Genomic DNA, 19041 nt, shown 5'->3' with positions numbered 1-19041 from the left:
ACACATGAGGTTCAGATAATATGGATAAATTTTAATAACTGCATATTTAAGTGTGTCGACTATGTTCAACGTGCCAGCTAAAATGTGGACATAATTATATGAAGCGAGCACATTTTATCCAATTATGTCCACGGGAATGGCCTGTGGTGGACCCTAAAATCTCAGTTGTGTACACAAGCCTCACGGTTTTGTTTAAGTCTCTGTTTTAATATTTATCCTCGATTGTGGAGTTGAAATCATAAGAGAGGACAATGCCATTAACGTATAACATGTGTAATATTAATGTATTCTAGACATTTCAAAAATTTTCCCTGAGTTATTTTGGTATGGCATGAATAGCCACCGAGGAATTATTAATATCCCACAACTCTTAGTTTAACCTAATTTCCTATAATATTCGGTCTCGTATGGATTTCTGGCTCTGCAAAATTCCGGATTACCTCCGATGACGCACGAAACGAAATTCCAATATTTCCGAGGCTCATCCTTCGCTCCATTTCGGTTTTCCTATCGCGGAGGCATTCCTAACTTTGATTCACATATTTTCTTGGAAATTATCAAAAATGGCGACAATCCTTCTAGAATCCAGACATTTTCGATTCATCATGTATTTTTATAACTTAGGGCTCTAGAAAGAATGATCTGAAATTGCGTCTTTCTACCTGCTATTTTGATTCTTGAGGCTAAACCCATTTATCATTAAATGCACTAAATATTTTTGAAACTTGAAGCATCAAATATGAGCAAGCCATTAAAATGGTTAATCCAATGTTGGATAAAATTTATTATCATATAGAAACAAATCATAAATAATCTAATGGCCAATGGATAGATGGCTCTTATTAGTTCGTTTTATCGACATTATTATGTTTATCAAAAGATTTTTCTTTATCTTTCTAGCGACCGTATTACTTGGGCTTCCCAATCCTCCCTTTGAAGTCTGCAGTTAAAAGTGTTGCTCAGTTGAACTCATGACAGTCATATTTTCTGCACGTTTGGTACGTTGATGCTTCAAATAGAAATGTCATGTTTAAGTTCAAGAAAATCGAATTTAATATTTGGTTGTGAACTAAAACCTCCACTTGACTGACATCAATTTATAATTTTATTTTATTTTTTATTTTATTTTATTCTCAAACCACCGGATACAGCTCTTATTGGCCATTTTATACCGGGGTATTCAACAAATGTAACAAGTAAACGTACATGAACAACCATGCCCTGGACCGGGAAACCTACCCAGGCGGGACACGAACCAGCGACCTCTTTTTTGGCAGTCGAGGACGTTACCCCGCCGCCACCGAGGCCGGCAATAAATTTTTGGGTCATTTTTTTCCTCTGAGGACACGCTTTACTGCCAGATTTAAAACCAGGTTCAAAGAAAAGATAATCTAAAGCCAACAATTATTATTTACGGATCGCAACTCTCGTTGTGAATATTTTCCTGCCAAATGTACTTGTTGATAATTCAAATTTAAAAGAAATACTAAATAATTATATTGTAATGGATATAGCGACATGATGATGAGAACTTTTCCCATGAAAGATTTTTTTCTGAGAACCTTGTATCGTCCGCAGTTGTTCTCTCAAGGACGCCAAAAGTATTCTATTTTCAGAAATTTTAAGAGTATGGTTTTGATAAGACCCTACTTGCAAATTCTATCCGTATTCCCTGTTAAAATTATCTTTCCTCTCTTTTAAATTTCGTATCCTCGGTTTCGATCGTACGATTTGCCTGGCTACGACCCAAATTTCTCCATTTGCGACTCTTTTTTATTTTTTTTGTATCAAATGTAGGCATTTTCAAAGAGAAAGTTATAAAGGGGAGAGGATATAGGAAAATTTGGATGTGTATTGACACATTGAACAAGCGTATCACCCATTTTGGTTAAGTCTGTTCGTAGGTTTTTTATTATCCTAATGGTTTTCCTTCTTGTCAATTCAATTATCTCAAATCATGAGCTCATCTGGCTTCCGCTCCAGTTTCTCTCAAAACAATGTTGATTCTCCTATTGTGTATCCTGCATTTTTTCCTATCATTAGATTCTTGTCACTTTTTTCTCCGCTACCCACCGTTGTGTTTGACCATCATGTAAATTTTTTTATGATGATAGCATCACTACTCTCTGTCCCTAATAGTTTTTTGTAGTAATTATATTTTACGTTTTTTTATTACATTTTTTTCACGCGGGCCAACAGTGCTTCTTTTTTTTATCCCCACGTGCACGGATTGGCTTCCGCGCCACTGCTCCCCTCTCTCTCTCTCTCTCTCTCCATCTGCACACCCCTTTCCTCTCCTCACTTTCCCTTCTCCCCCACCTCCCTTCCCCCTCAACCCTCCCCCCCCCCATCTACAGCCTCCGCTCCGCGTTGCCACGGAGAGGCCGTCCCCTTCCAAACCTCGGTGGCTCACTTCGTCTGCATTCCCTTTTTTCTCCAGGTAAACGTCGCTTTTGTGGCCATCTTGATTTCTTTTTTTTGCCCTCAAAGAAGGAGGGAGGCAAGGTTTTTTTTTCTTTCCTTGGAACTAAGGCTTTTTTACTCATTAAAGTTAGCGCACCACCACCACCTCCCTCCTCGCATGTACCTCCGCCAGCAATTCTGCCTCGTGCACACCATGAAACGACAATTTTTTTATGCGTTCCGTACTTTGTTCTTACGATACTAGTAGGTACAAAAGGGAAAATATCACGAATAGTCTTGCGAATCGGTTTTCGTTCCTGGATCCTTGACGACTTCGACCTACAACAAGACTCCCTCAGAAAAGAAATTGCCATCTATTCCTATATTTAAATCAAATGAAATCGAAGTAATACCCTCTGTTTCAAGATATTCAAGATCCTCGTATTACTCGACTAATCAAAAGCTCCTCAAAGTGAATGGGACTCCGTCTGCGCGGCATCACTCCAACCTGCCGACCTCAACCACTGCCTTCCCTACTTGGCCAGCCACAAAAATAGGAAAATTGCCCACTGACTCCTCTCCGTAATGAAATATGGAACAAACACTTTGCAGTTTGTTTGCGTATTTGAAAAATTAATCGCGTTCGTTTCACATATCAACGGATTTTGCGTGCACAGACTTGCTCATGGAGTCAAATCGGGCCTTCGAATGGCTTGGGTGACACTGTAAGTCCGGAGTCGGCCTCTTGACTCCGTGTCTACGACTGTCGAAGAGTGTTATGACCTCCTGTGAAAGCTTGATGACCACGTGCCCATAGAAGCCAGAAAAACCAAACTTATACTAAAAGCATTCTCGTAATACATCATAGCTGCCTGTGTTCAACATCTTGCATGATGCGTCCGAGTCAAAAATATTCTACCATTTGGAACATAAGTTATGGTAAATAAAAGGGAATTGGATAAATTATTTTCTACTTATTGGTAATCGCAATGAAGGAAGGGGTGGTGATCGAATTGTTCCGCTTCCTTGATTTCCGTTGTGGTTGAAACCTTCAGACACCCCTAACAAAAATCTTCAAATTGCGAGGTAGCAAAAGGTAAAGAACTGACCCACTCGAGATCTGTTTATAAAAAAAAGTTTATAAAATAACAAAGGGAGAACTTACAGTCCGGGCGGCGAGAGTTGTCCGTTGACAGCTAGAAGGGGTAGGGGGCAAGGTTGCCAGGTAAGAAAGGGAAACGCCCACATCACATTTAAACAAAAGGGTTCCGTGAAGAAAACAGCCAGAAGGGACGACGAGCGCGAAGGACGCAAAGGAAGGATTGGTGATTCGAAGAAAGGGCTTGTTTAGGCGGTTCAGGCTTGTTTCAGTGCTTCATATGCATGTGACAACGTTGCATGACTAGGCGAGGGTGTGAGGTGCATTTGGGGGACAGCGATTGGTTGTGTTGGCGCAGGGTTCTCCGGCCCCCCCTTTGAACTGTCATCGGACAACTCTCGCCGGATGGACTGTAGTTTTAGATTCCGGTTCCCATGGGTCAAGAGAGGTCTTACAGAAAAAAATAGCGGGAGAAATATATGGGAAAGTGGGCGAGGGGATTGATCGATTTTTGATGTACCGTGAAATTCTCGGAACGCGCTGTATTGTCGTCGTTTGTTTCATGCGCTTTTGGGACGGAGGAGCGGTGTCACACATTGTGCAGTTGCCTGGAAACACACTGACCTGCGAGGGTTGTGCCGCTCCCCCCCTCCCAAATGTATGTGCGTGTAGCGGAAGAGGGGAGGGTCGGAAGGGGGGGGAAGGGGGGGGGGGGGGAAGGGGCCGGCCGTCCCAGGAATCTTCCGCTCATTGCGCCGGGGCAAGAGGACTAGTAGGGGGTCTCTGAGGCTTTGGTAGTCTTGCCATAGTCTCTGTGCTTTCCCCAGTAAATTCATTTGTAGAATTATTAATCGCTGACATTGATACCCTCATTTTCGTGGTTGAAACTGCTCACCGATTTTATTAGAAACGGTCGATTTTAAGCAAATATGACACGTTTTCAGCGGATATATTTTGATCAGTCGAGCTTAGTTCTTCCTTTGATGATTAAATATGTTTGTTATGATGAAAGGGCTTCGCAGTTTGAATTAATTACTTCATGTTTGTAAAATGCCCTTAGACCACCTTCCTGAAAGACCCCGTATTGAACTGAACGGCAGAAACGCCTCAATGATTCGCTTAAATGACCCAATTGGGGCGATATCTTCCTCTCCGGCGACCTTTCCTTTATATTGGCTGCAGTGTATCGAAAATTAATTAGTGAAGGAGAGAGAGAGTTTCAGGCGATCTGTAGGTTGAGAGCTGAAATTATTGATAAGGGTCGTAATGAATTCTTTTCCCGGGCATCAGAAGTTCGGCTCGGCGCGGCGTCTTTTATGTTATCGCCGAGCACTAGCTTCTTTGTCGTTTCGACTCTCAATTGAAACATCTTTGGGAATATTAAATGTGATTGTTCACCCGGACATTATGGCGTCGAAGCGTAATGAAGGTTACTCGAGGACTGACAATGCCTGGATCGCGTATTGATGGCATTTATTCATCATCATTTAATATACATTCTTCGTGAGCGCTGCATGGCATAGGAATAGAATTCAACTACTGAGTTGCAATTGGAAATTCTCCCGTTGAATGGCACTTCTCTCATTCCGCCTCCCACACAGTTGTTACTATTGCTATTATTTTAACGAAGGGTGTGAAATATCTGGCGATATGTGAAAAAAGTCCAAAGATTTCAAAAACTCATCGGGCGCGAAACAGGAAATATTTACAACCATACTCGAACCTCCTCGCGTCGCCAACCATCTTTTGAAATAAATGCGAATGATTCCTGTGAAGGTTTCAACGGTGATGTTGATGATGAGAGCAGTTTTCCGGGTTATCCAGCCGCTTTTGTCTGTTACGAAAGTTTCGAAATCCATACCGCTTTTGTCTTTAGGTCGAAGGTTTCGCCGAATTTCGTCTTCAGGTCGACGGTTAACTATTGCCACTCGCAAAATACAGACGCGGCTACAGTACCCGAAAAACTGCTCTCAAAATATGGTTTTCTTAATTTTCATACGCTTACAGCCTCAGTGACATCGTATGCAACAATGTATCATCAATAGAGATGCGTGAAAATCGCAAATACGATAAATGCGATATAGATGCGATGTGCGCAAATAAATTCGACATAGATGCAATGACTGGACTTTTATGATATTTTTACGCAAATTTGCCTTTTCGACGGCAAAATTCGTACATTTTGTGCCGAGCGCAGTTTAAATGCTCCGCCGACACTCACCGCTTAAAACATGTGAGCGACTGGCCAGCTGCTAGTTGGCTGGGTCTCTACGTGGCCGCGAACTACAAGTGGGCGCGGGCAAGCTACACCTCGGCCACTATACGTCTTATTCCTTAATTTATTATTGTTCAACAACATAGTTATTTAAGATATTCTGTATTTTGTCATATAACTGTGTTTAACTACATTTTATCGTCATCTACCGCATTATGAAAATAAAAAATAGACGCAACAAAATGCGATAAACTGTTATTGAAAGTGCGATAAAATAAAAATGAATGGGCGACTTTTACGTATCTCTAATCATCAAGTTTGGGTCAGTTTTAAAGAGAGCACAGTGAATACTTGAATTTTCTGTGGGCGTCCAACGAAGGGCGACCCACATTTTGAAATGAATCAACGCATTTTCGACGGATTTGGGGGATTAAATGTTTAAACAATAAAAATGTTTGCTACTTTTTCACACAATTTATTTAAGACGACCGGTTTCGTCGCAGAGGCGACATCTTCAGGTACAGAAATCGTTGTTTTTATTGTTATATTGTTATTGTTGACAACAGACAATTCCAGCTGTCTGCCATATCGGAGCACGCCTAGACCCCGAGACATGACATTAAGTTTGACGACGCCAAGATAATAGTGAAAGAAGGCAGATATTTTCCCAGACTCATCCGCGAATCCATTGAGATAGCCCGGACGGACAATTTTAACAGAGACGACGGCTACCATCTGGATGCCCATTGGAGGAGGCTCATTAGGCGGACCAATAAGAGAGCGGCAGCCACAACTGGCGGGACTGACCCCCTATATAAGGAGGACAAAAATCGTGGACCGGCATCATCTTCGACCTGAAGACGCTGGCAGCAGTGCCAGCGAAACTGCTGTCATCACCAACAAACCCACGCAGTTGCACCGGAAACATGGAGAAATTTAAAAATACCGATTTCTGTACCTGAAGATGTCACGTCTGCGACGAGACCGGTCATCTTAAATAAATTGTTTGAAAAAGTACCATATCCTTTTAATTGTTTAAAATGGATTTTCACAAAGTTAAGCCTTGAAACAATCGATTGAATGTTTCGTTTTGGAGTGACCCCCATTTTGGTGTGCACGCACGCACGGAAGAGCGCGGTTGCGCGCGTGTGCTGTCGATGCAGTGGAATTCGCATGAGGCAGCGGGCATGGCGGCAGCGGTGCTAGTAATAATCCCCCCGGCGGCGGCTGGCCTCGGTCGCCTTGTAAGCGATAGGGGGCAGTGGCGGGGATCCGCAGGGAAGCCACACAAGCGCCCGCAGGTGACACCCGCGGGGAGGGAGTTGTGGCCTTCCAACTCGCAGCCGTTCCTCCGCGGAAGCCAGGAAACGTCTGGGGGGAGGAGGGGGGAACGTACGGGGCGAATCGCACGGGCCCATTCCGATATTCACCGATATGCACTGCTGAAGATCACATGGGGCGCAAACCTTTCGCTTCTTTCAAGAGTGTGACTGTGAATATGTAATGTCAGGGCAAGTACTTGAATTTGGAAGGGTCGCAAAGGTGAAAATGTTACCTCGGGAGCATTGAATCGCCACTTCGTTGATTTTAAATCGTTTTATAAAATATCCGTATTCCGTTTATTCTCATTGTATGCATTTAAGCATTTGAAATGGCGAGAGATAGATTCAAAAAGTTGCAAATGACGTCATCCCGTCATTTAAAAAATATATTTTGGTTAATAGCCCTCATTGTGGTTTATTAGTCCGTGAAATACGGATCGTTATACCCTCAGCGCCGCGAGTGGAGATTTTAGAAACCTATTTTAATGCGTAGTGGGCGACAGCAAATTAAATGGACGACTATTTTAATATTAATTTTTACCGCACCCGCATACAAAGTTGCTAAGAGATGCATACCAAAATACAATGCTCAAGGCCCTGAGAAAACAATGTAATTTGATCGGGATTGGATCTCTGATCTACCGATTGTCGGTCAAATGTGTTTTCGACGCAACTGGAGAGCGAGAGGTTCTGATGAAATGACCTTGTGACGTCTTAGACGTGGTGAGGTCATTTGTTATTCTGATCGGCAATTGGAAAACCAGAGTTCGAATCCAGGTCAAGTCTCAGTATTTTTTTCGTGGTGAAATTTTTCCTTTTTTTATACATGTTCGTAATATGCAGGACGCAATTTGGCGCTTCGGACCGAGATGAATATTTGCAGAGCAGTTTGAAAAGGCATGAAGTTGAGAAGGAGCGTCCGAAGATGGAGTTGAAACGATCAATTACAGACTAATGACGCGGTGGTCGGGGACACAGATATTTGAAGGCTTTCTGATCTATGATTAGAGTAAAGCATCGAAGGGCTATTTCCTCCACCGAAGGCGATGGAAACTCAGACCACCGCACTAAAATGAGCCGAACGTAAGCGATCCCAATGACAGTGGGCAGGCGAAGTTGGTGACGAGGGAAGTCAGTCTCAGCCCTGACGGCGATGAGGGACTTTCTCATCGAAAAGTTGGCCTTAAACAGCTCTACCCAACTCTTAAAAATTCTATCAATAGAATTCGCCGGGAAATTTTACGATTTTTTAAGATCTGGTATATATGCTCATGGATATATATAAAATATGCTGCTAATGATTCTTTCTCATTCTCTAGTACTTAATTCATTCAAAAATACAAGTAATGCATACTCTGCAAGGCATGGAATTACTTTGATTCCGCGGCCTTTAATATACTTGAATGCCTTGAAAACTGTCTAATTAGCGGTAAAGCGTAATATTTATTTTGAGAACTCTTTAATGATTTGCAAGAACTTGTGAACTTCAAATCTGTCAATTTTCACTGCTAGAGTGAAAACCATTTATTCAAAGTTGAGAGGTTGACGCCGACGCAGGAGTTTATGAAATTATTTTGTTTTTTTTTCAAGCAATCACAGTTCTTAGTCTCAGTGATATACCCTCCTTTTCCAAATGACGCCACGCATGGGAGATATTTAAGAGAGGAAGGGGACCAATTTTGCACCAATTTGAATGGACCCAATACCCGATATGTGTGCCTGATTCGTACATACTTGAATAATACTCGTATATAAGCATTTTCTTCCAACTATACAGTCCAGTTGACCTCTCGGTATTTATTTTCCTCGAAAATAAAAAGAACACTTTTCCGCCTATAAATACGTTTTCTCCGCAACGCACTAGTGCATAGAGTGTGGCCTAGAGATATTTCTGTTGATGGGCTGTCACCGCGGTCGGCTCTCTTCATTGAAGGACGACTTGAAGGTCGAATTCAATATCGGGACTTCGATCAGGAAACCCCAGTCTTGAAGCCCATCCAGGCTAGACTAATGCTGCCTCATATTTTATTCGGTTTTCAAAAATGTGCGCGGCGCGGAGATATGCATTTATTCTCAAGATTAGCAATCGGTCAAGTGCACTCACGAGGAATGGCATTTGAATAACATAGTTTCCATAGCAAAAGCTATGGATTCCATAGATTACGTAATCAATGAGATAAATTTCGGTTAAGGGCCCTAAATGTAACTTCTTTCGCCGAGAATTCCGGATCATTTTGTCCGTCAGCGACTTCCGTTAATCCGTTTAAATACGCGGAGGGTGAGAACACATTTAATTCCAGCCGAATACTGGAGAATCCCCTGCTGGAATATTCGTGGTCGAGTCCTCGGCGGCGTACTATATCGACAGTGGGGAAGCGAGTGGGGTGAGAGGTAGAGGGGAAGGGAGGGGGAGGGAGTTTTCAGCGGAGGCGACATACGAGATCGCAGTGCGCGGTCAAGTTGCGAACCGCCTCTCTCTCTCTCTCTCTCTCTCTCTCTCTCTGGGGGAGTGAATCGAGGGATTAATGAGAGAGTCTCCTTGAGGATGCATTTGAGCTCTTCCTTCTGCAACAAGTGCGTCTTCTCGCAAATGGCCTCTCGACGTTTCTGCATCATCTGCGACGCTCTAAGCATTCAGAGTGGCGAAAGAGCAAAGGAAAGTGGCCACCGCTGCACGAACTGAAAAAATTCGCCCTTACATATTTTTTGCGCTCGCTCGAAATCCAAACGTGACTGTGTTTCGTGAAGGTGTGGGTAACCAAAGTGGAGGGTACAAAATGTTAAGAGATCAAAAGAAACGCATGAGCGTGCTTGGTTCTTCAGCGTTTGTTATTCCCGGTTTCCCAATCATGAAACGTTCCTGATTCCGTTCGGATCCTTGCAAATGAAAAGGAAATGGAATAGATTAAACATTTAGTTTTTTCTTATTAATATGCTGCCAAATGTTTATTCTTTTTTAAACGTGGGATTGAGGATTTGAAATGAAATTACATTATCTGTAACTGGCTGTCCATGCGAAAGTGGTCAATTTATAGTAATGTAGCTAGAATTGTGAAGGTGAATATTAAATACTTCCAATTCCATTTCATGCATTTGAAAATTCGTTTTTTTTAAAAGCATCAGATTTATAAATCCCGTTTTTTATGTATTTTGTACTATATATTTTCGATACAGTGTCCGGTGTGCGTGATGCGGTGGAAATCTTTGATATTCAGCTTATTAAAACTACTCGTCTGTTTCCACGCTATTTTATTTTCACCGACCATGGTTTCGGCAACTTGTGACACCCAACCAATGGTTCGGCAACCTTGACAATGGCACAAGTTGCCGAAACCATGGTCGGTGAAAATAAAATAGTGTGGAAACAGACAAGTTGTTTTAATAAGTTTTATATTTTCATTTAAGATTTCGAGATATTTCGGTGTGTGTATGTTTCAAAACAATAAAAACTTCTTTTTTATGGAGTAACTTTGTGGACATTATTATTTTTCATAATGAAATCCAGTAGCAAACTCCACTCTTAGTTTAATATCAACCGATCCGGGTTTCGGCAGCTCAGCGCCATTTTAGGCCGTGAACATGGATCTGGACGTCCAGATAAAGGTCGGTTTGCATTTATCTAAGTGTAATTTAATCACCTTATTTCATTGTGAACAAAAAATCATGATAATTTCCAACGAATATAAAACTACAGTGTCCTGTATAGCTTCTTCAAATGTAAATATTAAATCTGGAGATGAAAGAAGAAAGAATTTCGTCCTTCCGAGGGCGAACGGTTTGTTTGAGGTAAATAAGTGGGAGGAGACACGTGGCCATGGTGATTGTGTGTTTGTGTGCTTGGTGGTTCAAGTGAGGCAGAAGGAATATCGGCGGAGGGAAGGGGAGGGGTGGAGGAGGAGAAGCCATGCAAAGGAGAGGATGAAGAAGAGAGAGAAGAAATGTATCCGTCCGCGAGGTTGAGTGGAGGATTACAAGTTTCTGTGGCGTCTCGACGAAAGCGTAAGAAAGAGAAGCATCTTGGTCACCAAAAGCTTTCAAAGAAGCACTTTAGTGCCGGGAGATGACACGAAACGAGGATAGACGCCAAAAAAGGTTTTTATTAATTGGATGCGAAGCAGCATCTGAAGCGAAATCTTAAGGAATTTCATCTCATTTATGACCATCTAAATTTTATGAGTCACATTATGAGTGCACGAAAAAATGCTAAAATCAACAAATGAATGAATTTGGAAGGAATGAGTAATTTTGTAAGCATATTCCTTATCAAATGAATTGCCGTCAATATTTTAAAAATATCGGATTATCCTTCGAATATTTCACTTCTCGTAATGGACCGTAGCCGCTCTACAGACTTCAAGATGTTCAAGTTCAAGGTTCAAGATGTAGTGCTTATTAAGTAATGGAATTCTGAGTAGTCTGAGTCAAGGTCAGTGAATTGTATACTAATATGTCGATTTGGGTGCTGCAAGAAGTTAAAATAGAAGGAATTAAGGAACCGAGATCAGGGCCGGCCCTAGGAGGTGCGGGGCTAGGGGCGAACCTTCAGTGCGGGGCCCTTCACTTAAAATATTAAACTCTATACCCCATCTACAAACTCGAGCATTTTGAATACCTACCACTCTCTGGCTAAGTATGTGTTCCCCTCCCAAATTCAGACTTCGTAATTACGCCGTAATTATTCCTTTTTCATAATATAATTTTTTGTCTAGCACGGACTTAACAATACAGTAATACTTGAAATTGCGTTTTCAAAACTATCATATATTTTAATTTTTTTTTCACGAACGCGGGGCCCCCCGAAGCGCGGGGCCCGGGGCGGTCGCCCCGGTCGCCCCGCCCTAAGGCCCGTCCTGACCGAGATTTTATTGTTGAACAACTTTGTTTAATGTGGTGGTATGTATAGAATATCTCGCGGATATTTCTCCTCCACTGTTGCTGTGACTTTCGTATTTGAAAATTGGCGTAATTAACGGAAGAAAGTGGAAGATTTCTCAAAAAATGGAATATATACAAAAATATGGAGAAATGAATAGAGTATACAAATATTATTACAATGTATGTTAAAATATTTCCTGGAGTTTAGGTCAACGTATGTTATGCACAAACAAGTTACAGCCAACGTTTCCGTTTATTTAGATTCATCATCAGGGCTATGAAATAAAAAACATAATAACAATATAAAATACAAAGATATACAATAATTTTACATAAATAAATGTTACAATTGCGTTTTTTACAGTAATATAATAAAAAACGAATTGTAACATTTATTTTTGTAAAAATATTGTATATATTTCTTATCTTTGTATTTTATATTGTTCTTATGTTTTTTCTTTCATAGCCCTGAGGATGATTTAAAATAAATGGAAACGTTGGCTATAACTTGTTTGTGCATAACATACGTTGACCTAAACTCCAGGAAATATTTCAACATGTATTAAACGAGGTCATGATAAGAAGAAGAAAATAATAATTACAATGTGTCGATTCATGGTTATTTATAATTTTAGCCCTTCTAAGTTGTCTTGAAATTTTTTTTCGTGAATAAATCTCGATTTTCCTTGCTTTTTGGACTACGATTTAAATATCCTTTCATTATTTTATGAACCAGCTATGACGGAATAAAGGACTAATGAATCGAAGTTATGATTTTTTTCTAGTATTTCAAATTATTCTGTGGATATTTATGAATAATCAATTGAATGTTTACTGTTTCATGGAGTAAAGTTGACCGTGCATTGCGGAAGCACTAGGCCAGAAAAGAATCCATAGATTGTGCCGTTATTTTAGTCAACCAATTTGTTTGCTTAGTGAAAAACACCAAATTTGCCGTTTCTTATGCATTTATTTATCGGAGATTTTCGCCGTTGTTTTTATCAATTTCTTTTTGTTCTCCTCAGAAAATCCTCGAGCAAGAATTATGACGACGCTGAGTTTCCCGGAAGAAAGAAAAAAAAAGTCCAGCATTCTGTTTACGCTAGCCCTGAAAATATTGTCATTTGGCTTAACCAAAGTCCCGAAATGATTTCTCTTTTCACGTGTCGCACAAATAAATTTTCTCTGCGTGATAAGTGAATTGTTTATGCAGTACGTCCACAATGTTCTTGTTTTGTAGGAACTATAAACTTAATGCGTTTCGTTATGGCTATACATCGGTTTCACCGAGACAGACCTGATTCCGCCATTTTATTTCCGAGTCGTTATATGCCAGGAGTGGAGGTAACCCCAAATAATATCTAGAAGAGTGCTTCGTGGTGGTGCTCAAATCCGTGGGCATCCCTCGCCTCTTGTCCCGATCAACGCGCAAATGGATGACGACGGCAAACAACGGCCGCAAACGATTTGTGTGACCACCTGTGTCCCCACCTGTGACGCCCCCACCCCCCTCCGCCGCCCCCATGTCTGCATTCGAGGGACGAGGCGGAAGTGAATTATGACTCCAGCCGGTTGCGCCACGTTCCCCAATTATATATCCGGATAGCAAACGACTGGCTTCAACTAATGATACCGCACGAAAGCCATTATTTCACCGATATTGTGGTTTAATCTGAATTTTTAATATTCGCTGTCCGGAGTTTTAACATTCATTTTATTCGAGTGATAATTCGACGAGATTTCGTTGCTTAGTGAGAGATTATTGGGCGAGTTTTGTGTTTGGCGATGGCATTAAGTCATGTCACTTTCATCATTTACTATTTGGAAAACTTATTTCCACGTTAAAATTTCTTCAATATATTTTCTTAGAATTATTTAGCGTCAATTATTCTAAATGTCCGCTGAGGAATGGAATTATGGAGTTCTCTTAAAAATATGCTAAACTAGTTGAAATAGCAGTAGGTTCTTACACGATCAATTTCACGAGGGGAAAGCGCACTACAGGATACACTGATACAACACTCATGCTACCTTACACCCACTCAGATCCCTTGAACAGTGTGGATTAATTTACGGGACGTCATCCTCGTCTAACCGGTTAAGTCAGGTGTTCCACAGGGTTGCGCTCTTGGTCCCCATCTGGTTGCACTATTTTTTAAAGGCGTTACATATGGCATCTCCCTTTCGGCTGCAATGTTATGTTCTACGCGGACGACTGCAAAATTTTCAAAAAGGTGGATCGCCTCTCCCACCCGAATTCACTTCAATCAGCCATCAAATTTGTATCCGACTTGTGCTCTGCATAGCTGCTACAAATCATCCCCTCTAAATCGACTTTGATGAATTTTCCACTAAAAATCAATCCCCATGAACATGCATGCGTCATTTTGAACAAACCTATCACTGTGGTAACTTCCCATTGCGATCTAGGAGAAACTATGATTTATCGACGACAAAATCGATTTCTAGGAGCACATCGCGATGACTGCACAGGAGGCAATGGCCGTAGTTAGTGTGCCTTATCGGCAAACTGACCTCCAGAACCTCTGAGAACAGTCTTTTATGGTTGTGTTCTCCACATCCTAGAATTATGCTTCCCAATTTGACAAACTTCACCCCTGACGCCCTCCTCTCCTCCCTTGGCATTTCCACAATGTCTCGACCCCGTGCTCCAGCCAACTTGATGTTTCCGAATTACGTCTTCAGTGGAACACCTGCAAAACAACTAACTCTCCTCCTCTTTCGGCCGTGTGTCCCTCGTCGTCCATTACGCAATAGCTGTGTTATTCGTACTCCCCCATTCCGCCTCCCCGCACATCAACGCTCCCTTTTTCCACCGTCCTTCTCTCTGATCTCTAATGAATTTCATTCCCACAGACTTCATCCCCTCTGCCACCCTTTTCAAATCCTCCCGAAAACGCCACTGAAAAATATTCTCCACTTTCCAACCCCCTTAGCCCCTTACATGGTTTTATCTCTATGTTCTGTCATTGTTTATGTTCATGTTCTATATATATCGTTTTATAAAGTTTTTATTTAATATACTAGTCTACCAATGTAAAAGTCTTTGTTCTGTTTTTGGTTGGTCGAAATAAATATATAAAATGTATACAATCTCTATATTCACTCTAATAAATAATTCACCTAATTACGTGAACCTAGAGTGTATCATAAGTCCAAAATCTTGAGTGAACCTCTATACACCAAACTGTCGACTTTTGTATCCCTTATTGTTTACGGCATTTAAGCTAGTATCTACGGAGGGTACTATCTGCAAAGTTAAAGGTTGGGCTTCAATTTTTTGATCATGGAAATCCCCCATTTAATATTTATTGTTCCTTATAACCTAAATGTGATAGCGAGATAAATTATGTGGGGAAAACGTATTTTCATCGAGATTGTCGTCGCAATAATTAATAAGATCCCCTAGGTACATGAAAAACATGATTTTAGGAACATATTATTTACCCGTGGTACCTGAACTATCTTTTTCTTCACTTTGGACGCCTATACCGCTTAATTGTACTATCCGTATTCCTCGACACAAGCACACTTCCCAGTCTCTCTGCTGTTGGCCGCGCCCCTCACGATGGAGAACGACCTTAACACGTAATACAGTGACCTGGGGCACCACCTATTCGTTGTCTTCCGGGCAAAATGTCGTCACTCATCCAAATCTAAAACTACCGCTTGAATTTCATTAAATTTAGTCTCAGAATTGAGAACATACCGAAATTGTTTTAGCGTGTATGGTTTGTTTTACTCGTAATACATATGAGTTGAATACTTCCACTCTCCTAGTGGCAACTAGGATATAATGGTCGCAAGCCAAGTTTGGCGTTTTAAAGTGTGACATTCTGTTGATTCTCGATTCTGATTGAAATTTAAGGTAAAAAGTCGTTTATAAAATTCTATAGCCATTAGCTAGATACAGAAGCTGAAAAATAAGCATAAATCCAAAACATTTAGTCGAAAAGCTAATTAAAAGAAATTCACAGCTGAATGGCTATGGTGATAACGTCGAAGAAATTTATTCTAACAAAATGAACAGAACATATAATGCAACGATATTAATTGTAACTCCTAAAAAGGGGTGAAAAACACCATTGAGCTTCTAACAAACTGCACGGCCTATTTTGGAAGCAGAGCTATGGCTTGGAAGGCAGGGGAGACAGGCGATCCAATTTTTGTTAGAGAGAGGTCTTTCTAGCAAGCTCTTCCGAAATGGATTCTTGTTCCAAATGACTTTCTTTTCCCCATCCGCGCCCCCAAATGCCCTGCCTACGGCCGTGGTTGAAGCTGTCCATTTCGGCCTCCCATCGTAGCCTTATTTTCCTCAACGAGAAACCGATAGAGGTGGGTGTGCATTCTCATTTCCGATATCCGTTCGTCGGAAGAATTTCTGCTTGGCTCTCTGCTATTTATCGCCAGAGCGAACGCCTCGCACCGATCGCGTAGAAGTGTGCTAGTAATAACCGATGACGTTCAACTGCGTCCGGAGAGGTTTGTTTGTCCACTTGCAGATGAAGACGTAGGTGCGTCGCGATCCGACTTACTAAATCGCGTGCAGAGCCAAGACTTGTTTCACACCGAAATGAAAGGAAAATTTCGCATGAATGTGTTTCCATCATTTTTCGGGAATGGCATTTGAAAAGCTTGAATCGATAGTTTCCTTCATCAAAGAAAACGAAAGTCATTGATTGCGATTCGTTACCCACCATTAGTGTATTCATAATAATATACAAATTATTTGGTTCTACAAATCCCAGTTTAGACGTATGGCAATGGTCAATTTTATCCTCATTTGAAAAAGGCCAGATCGGCGCCCATGCGATGCCACTCCACGTGACGTCACAGGGACCTACTCTCTATACGAGTAGATAGGAGTTTTACATCGTCTGAGATTACCAATGCATGCATGAGGCACAGAGCTCAGAGAAACATGTCTCAATAATAACCTTTTAAAACTGGCTAGGGTCGGAAAATTTTCTTCGTTTGATGTGGTAACAGTAATCCGTATTTAAGCCAAGCGCTACCTGCTAGCAGGGTACTATGCTACCTGCTAGCAACCTGCATCGTATCAGCACTCAAAGCCTCGCCCCAAGGTCACCTCACACGGTGACAGCGGGAACCAGAATGACGTCACACGGGGTTTTCCCAGCATTCATAATTAGCCGTCGCGTTTTCGCGCGCTTGAAAATTTTCACTTTTCATTTAATCGCGAAAAATAGATATCGTCATTAAAAAAATCTAAAAGCGTGAAATGCTTACTCCAGGAGTAATAATCTTTCGATTTAGGGAATAAAAAATAATAGGAAACCACCCTATTCTATCGCTGACCCATAATTATTTCACTCTCCCTAAAAGGTATTCCCGACATTCCCGAATTTATATGCTGTAATTACATTATCATTTAGATTAGGGTGAAGCGAAGAGGTGGGTTCTATTGGTTAACGTCATGTTTTTTATAGGCATTCATAACAGGTCAAAATTAATTCTGTCTGACTGGTCTGCCTGTCAAATTCAAGAGTTAACAATTTTATCTTAGCTCTCTCTCTTCTCTCCTCATTAGTTCGGCATTACACGAGAATTCAGGGTTCAGCGGATTCCTCTCAGTTTTCTCGCGTTTCTCGTCGCTGTGTCTCTTCGTGAAGACGGCAGTGAGGGTGAGCGTGAACGAGAGTCTGTTTACACCGTCTCTTATCTCCGTGGCACCGTTATCACGATTATTGGTTTACGTTCTGTTGACTCTGTTGCGACATCCGTGGTCTGTTGCTTCGGTCCTTCAAAGAAAGTCGAGTCGTGTGACCGGAATTGAAATGGAATTGAGTGACAGGTATTTTTCCGCGAATTTTCGAACCATCTGACTACATTTTTGTTTCACTAGATATAATTCGGTGGCATGAGAAGATCATAACGTCGGGGTATTTTATTTAGCCGATTCTGGCTCGTGAAGATTTCTGTTATGTCGAAATTATATAAAAAATGTATACGTAAATGGAATGCATATTTTATATAATTTACCTATCATTTATAATTTCTTCATGATGAATAAAGGTGCGAAATTTGCGATTGAGTATCCCTACACTAATATTAAACAGCCGTGTGGGAGTATGTTTCTATCGTTTCATACAATAACTGTGTTTGGTTTGGATAGTCACTTTTTTTGGTTCTCCCGTATCACGGATTAGTTTATTATAACATATGATATAAATAGTTACATTTGCCTTTCGTTCATTTTTGTTAGAATATCGAACCATCGAACCACTTAAGGTAATGTCTTTACTCAACATCCGTAGCAATTTTAGATGCCATCCCAAAAACCCTCATATCGTCAATGCGTGTATTCATTTGATGTTTGGCGAGAAGAAATATCGTTTCTTTGGCGATACCCTTGCATTTTTTATTAGTTGTAATTGAGTTTGGTCAGTGAAAGTACATAACATCCGTCTCGGCGTTTTGCGTTTCAGTGGAACATTATGCGTGTTGGTGAGGCCAAGACTGTAGCTTCATCAAACTTTTCTTCGTTTGCATTAGTAAGCAAAGTACAGAAGTTTGTCCCTTGAACATGAGACGCGAGGAAGACCCAAGGTGAGGTTGCGTTCTACAGGGATTGATGTTAAAGTTTCTATGCTATTCAGCTCCACATTGTTTATTTTTAAAAGCTATTCTTTATGTTAGAAGTGAAGTTAATCCAGGGATTATTTTAAAAGAAATAAGGGGAAAATATGAAGTTCATACGATGATAGTGCTAAAGATCTATCATTTGGTTGAGTAAGTGATAGTCATTTATTAATTTTTTACGGCTGAACGCTGAGAAAACGAGAGGACAAGCCGAATAGCAAAAGGTGGAGATATGACTCATCACCTGTTATTTTTATTACTGATTAAACTCAACTTCGTTGTGGATGACCTTTATTGATTACTTTCTGCACTCAAAAATACTTTTCCATCGTATTGGTCGTCTAACATCTCATGGTGCCACCGACTATGTTCCATGCATACCGAAGGGTAGTTGAAGTGAATTCTTCTAGTCTTCGATTTCATAAGGCTCAATCCCAGATTAAGGGTTTCAATTACACCAAATACTTATAGTCAAGTTTTTGATTAAGCGGTAGCCGTTGAAA

The 19041-nt window shown here is 41.0% G+C and overlaps 1 protein-coding gene across 2 annotated transcripts in view; it reads left to right on the top strand.

Annotated features, from left to right (window-relative positions):
* The window catches only part of LOC124155565 (solute carrier family 12 member 7), a 329089-nt gene that overhangs the window by 84104 nt on the left and 225944 nt on the right, over positions 1–19041 (top strand). The gene's annotated exons all lie outside the window — the stretch shown is intronic.

Source organism: Ischnura elegans, chromosome 1 (genome assembly GCF_921293095.1).
Source record: "Ischnura elegans chromosome 1, ioIscEleg1.1, whole genome shotgun sequence".
Lineage (NCBI taxonomy): Eukaryota > Metazoa > Arthropoda > Insecta > Odonata > Coenagrionidae > Ischnura > Ischnura elegans.
The sequence above is the reverse complement of the archived record's forward strand: the minus strand, read 5'-3'. Positions and strand labels throughout refer to the sequence as shown.